The sequence below is a fragment of the Apaloderma vittatum genome, unplaced genomic scaffold (genome assembly GCF_000703405.1).
Source record: "Apaloderma vittatum isolate BGI_N311 unplaced genomic scaffold, ASM70340v1 scaffold23268, whole genome shotgun sequence".
In the NCBI taxonomy this organism is placed as follows: Eukaryota; Metazoa; Chordata; class Aves; order Trogoniformes; family Trogonidae; genus Apaloderma; species Apaloderma vittatum.
In genome coordinates, this window is record NW_009731599.1 from 1 (window position 1) to 4,444 (window position 4,444).

General features: G+C 37.1%; 1 non-coding gene across 1 annotated transcript; it reads left to right on the top strand.

Moving 5' to 3' along the window:
• The first annotated feature begins 2,326 nt into the window (after positions 1-2,326).
• TRNAA-AGC lies at positions 2,327-2,400 on the top strand. The gene has a single exon. It is a non-coding gene; the product is annotated as a tRNA-Ala (tRNA).
• The last annotated feature ends 2,044 nt before the right edge of the window (positions 2,401-4,444 follow it).

Sequence of the window (4,444 nt, forward strand, 5' to 3'; positions counted from 1 at the left end):
GGCCTGGGCCCACCTCTCCAGCCTGTCAAGTCCCTCTGGATGACATCCCTACTAGGTTTCTGTCTTGGATCTGATGCTCAGATTAAATGTCATTATTACTGCTTTTTAGAAAGCCTCATTATCTTTCCAAATAAACATATAGGCTTTGACTGCATATCATTGATGACATACCATTGAAGCTGGATTCACCGTCTCCAGAAAACTTCACAGATCAATGTTTCTGTAGTTTTAGCTACTGCTTTCTCATTGAATTCTAGAAATCTGATAGTCTGACTGAAGGAGATTTCATTACCACTGAGAAGAGTAGGTCAATGGTAGACACGAACTTCATTCGTATTAAAGCCAGCTGCTGATATAAAGGAACTGAGCGGGAGATGATTAATCCTTCCTCAGTGGCTACTTTTGGTAGTCATGACAACTGTTCATACCAAAGAGCTACCAGTTTTTTGCCTAATTTAATTAATCTTAAACCATCTAAGGGGAAATTTCAAAGTCCAGTGGAACCAACTAGATGGGCCTGCCTACATGGATAACTTTTAATCTTTACAGTTATGCAACTTGTGAGTCATTTGTCATACTTGGCGTTGCAATTTGTTTTCCTTTTGTTGTTTAGTGAATTTTCATTTAAACAGAGTCTTTTTTATCCAGAAACAAAACTGCTTTGAGATGGTAACTCTCTAAAAACAGAAAATAAGGTGTGATCAGCCTCCTGTGGTAAGCAGCTTATATTTTAAATAGAGAAGACTTTGTGAACCTCATTTGCTAAAAGTGGTTAAAGCCAAAATGCCAACTTGAAGAGCGTGAGTAGGAGGCAGGCATTTTGACCAAGCACCTCTGTCCCTCTCTGACTTGATGCTATCTGTCATATCAGATCTATGGGTTCCAATTAAGCTAACATTTCCAGCTCACGATTTATCAGTGTCCTGTGGGGTTTTATATATATATATATTACTTTTAACCCTATGGCAATAGGGTCAAATCGGACAGCAGGTCTAAATCACCTCAACCTAATAACCCCACACCAATAGTACCACAAGTGGAAGCTTCAATTACAGGCAAAAATAAAACAGTTTCTCCTTTCCCTGCTGACAATTGCTTGTGCAATTCAGCTATTCCTTTACACACCCTTCACCCCTGATTACATATTTCCCTCTTGGATCGTCTTCTGTTGCCCGCAGGAGTTTGTTGAAACAGAACTCAGTCCACTGATTGCATACAGACATGGATTTATCTTTAGCTTTGGTACAAATGTCCTCCAAAAGGTCCAGTTTTTCAAAATTCTCCATTTTTGGGAGTTAATAGATTTAATCTAGACTCTTCTGTATGTCTTTATATCTGATATTAAAAAATACTGTTAAAATTATGTTTTATTACTAAGAAGAGCAGAAAAGCCTCTTGAAAGCATATTTTTGTTCCTCAGTTGTCAGTCTGCATTCAAATATTAAAAATTGGAAATTCAAAGGGACATCTTCATATGTGTTAAATTATCTACTGATTCATGTTGAAAGTTGGCACAGAAATTGGAAAGAATAGGCAGCGCCCCAGTTAATATCTCAAATTCCTTTTTTTGTTTTTGTTTTTTTTAAATAGTTTTTAAATGCACATGAAAAAAATATACTATGAATTTCTCCATGAGGAAGAAAAGTAATAAATAATTCAATGCCAGGTAAAGAGAAACAACTATACAAAGTCATATATGGTGTGTTCCAGATAAAATTGAGTATTTCCACTGTGACCTGTGTCCCATAACACTTCTGCTATTTCTGCCAGGACCGTGCTCTCATCTCAGATACTTTATAGTTGATCAACTGAAAGGAATATCCACTGTAGATGTATGAGAATTTAAGATGAAGCCTAATCACATCCAATCAAAGCCAAATCTCCATTTCAGATGCTTTTTTTTTAATTATTCTTTAATCAAATAGAGATGACAACATATATAGCATAAAGAATATTAGTTACCTCCTGTCTATGTTTCTACGTGAAAGGATCTGCCATGCAACTTCTGTGCAACCCATTAGGATTTTTGAAGCTTAGAAGTGGAAAAAACTTAGGTTGGAAGTGAAAAATGGGAGAGCTTGAGAATGTATTTCCCACTTGTTATAATCCACCAGAGGAACCATGAAGTACTATTCAGGCAGCAACAACCATTCATATCGTCTTGAACTGAATAACAAGAGACAACCATCTTTGTCATTTTCCTTGTCTGGAGACTTCTTTGTGTCTTTTTCAGTATAATTTAATTTTCTTCTTTTCACAAAACTTGTTCTCTTTCATTATGAAGACAGACTGAGGGAGCTAGGGTTATTCAGCTTTGAGAAGACAAGGATCGGTTAGCTCAGTCGGTTGAGTGTGGTGCTAGCAACGCCAAGGTCGCGGGTTCGATTCCCGTTCGGTCCCCCTGTATTGCCTGATCTAGTCGAGAGGTGGCGTCCCTGGTGAAAGGGAAAATGATCTCTAAGGCCCATTCCAGCTTAGGCCATTCTATGACTTAATAGCAGCCTCCCAGTACATGAAGGGGGATACAGGAAAATTGGAGAAGGGCTTTTTACAAGGTCCTGTAGTGATAGGACGAGGGGCAATGGCCTGAAACTACAAGAGGGCAGATTTAGATTAGATATTAGGAAAAAATTCTTCAGTACCAGGGTGACAAGACTCTGGAATAGTTTGTCCAGAGAAGCTGTGAATGCCCCATCCCTGGACGTGTCCAAGGCCAAGTTGGACGGGACTTTGAGCAACCTGGGCTAGTGGGAGAGAGGTGTCCCTGCCCACAGCAGAGTGGTTGGAACTAGATGATCTTCAAAGTACCTTCCAGCCTTAACTGTTCTATGATTCTACTGCAAATGCTGATACTTTGGGGAGTGTGAGGCAGAAGGTCAGTGAGTTTAATGTACTATCAAAGAATCAAGCTAGGAAAGGAATCAAGTGCTAGAGAACTTACACTAAAAATATTTCTCCTTTCTGTCTTTTATCTTTCTCTCTTGTCCAGCTGACAGGAAACAAAATTAAAACAACAGAGAAAAAAAGAAAAAAGGAGGAAGTCTAAATGAAAACTAGATATTTTTGTTTGAGTTTTTCAAAAGGGAATGGGGAAAACAAATTTTAAAAATACTAAAATTTGTTTCAAATAATTTTTTCCATAGAGAACCTGTAGTATTTTAACCAAGCCAGTTCTGTAATTTCAGAAGTCTTTACATGCTTAAGCTTCTCAGAAGAATTAAAAGGAAACTGAGCTTATGAGAAAGACTCCCTTGAAAACCAGATGGCTTCTGCAACAGTGAATAGATTGAAAACTGTGCTGAGAGTGAACAGCTCCATATATTAGGCAAGAGGTTTGAGAGATCCTCTGTTAGAACACAACAACAACCATGATTAAAACCACTTATAGCGTTTTTATTACAACATATAATTGACTGAAATATATCATGATTTATTTCACGATGCCTTATAGTTAGTGCATTTTCTGAAATTATGAGAGAATGGAGATAAAACAAACATTCTTTCAGGCTGAAATTCGGCATTTTCCTCAAGAACTGACTAAAGCTTGCATTTAAAATCTTTTTTCAAATAAGTTGTGCTTTCCTGAAGGGGAACTTCTGCACCATAAAGTAATTATTTACTAAGGGGGTTTCATGTTTAAATAAAGAAAACCAAACTTCTCAGCTTTTTGTTTTTCCTTCTAGCATCTTTAGGTTACTTGAGTTATTTAGTTATTTAGGTTATTTAGTATATTTGGGGGTTATTTTTATTTCCTTTTATTGAGAAAGGATAGGAGAAGGGGGTGGAAATGGAGAGGCAAAGTAGAAAATAAAAAATATTAAATTGAATTGTTTTACATTTCTGGGGAATTAAAATATTTCCATTAGGAAGAAGTTCACAGAGGGAAGTAGCAAAGTACCCAACAAAAGTATCAAAAAAAGAAATTACTGTCTTCTTTCAAAAGGTTTTCATTTTTATATTGTGGACCTATAGTTATGAAAACAATTATAAAAGCCTGCAAAATATAAAAGGAGATAGGTGGTAGAAACTTCATATTTTCCCTGGGCTGGCATATGGCCTTCCAATTCCATGGAAGTAGGAAGACAGTCATGTGAAAAACATCAGCAATAAGAAAACCCCAGGGGACCTCTGCGAGTGCCTGCCACATCCATTCTGGAGTTTATACACTCTGCTGGGGAGACACGTGTGATTTTTATTCACTTTTTCCTTTTTATTTGTTTTTTTAATTTAAGATATTCAGTCTTTAGCGATTTGTTTCTGCTTAGTTACTGCTGTGACCTCAACACTGTGAACATCTGTTGGAATGGCCATTTCTAGATTGCCCTCTGCATTCCTGCCTCTAATTCTTGAAGACAATTGCCAAAGATGTTTTCACTTAAAAGCTAAGCACAAGGGCAGCGCGGCTTAAAGAAAAAGAGAATTTCACCATCAAAGAGAATTTCAA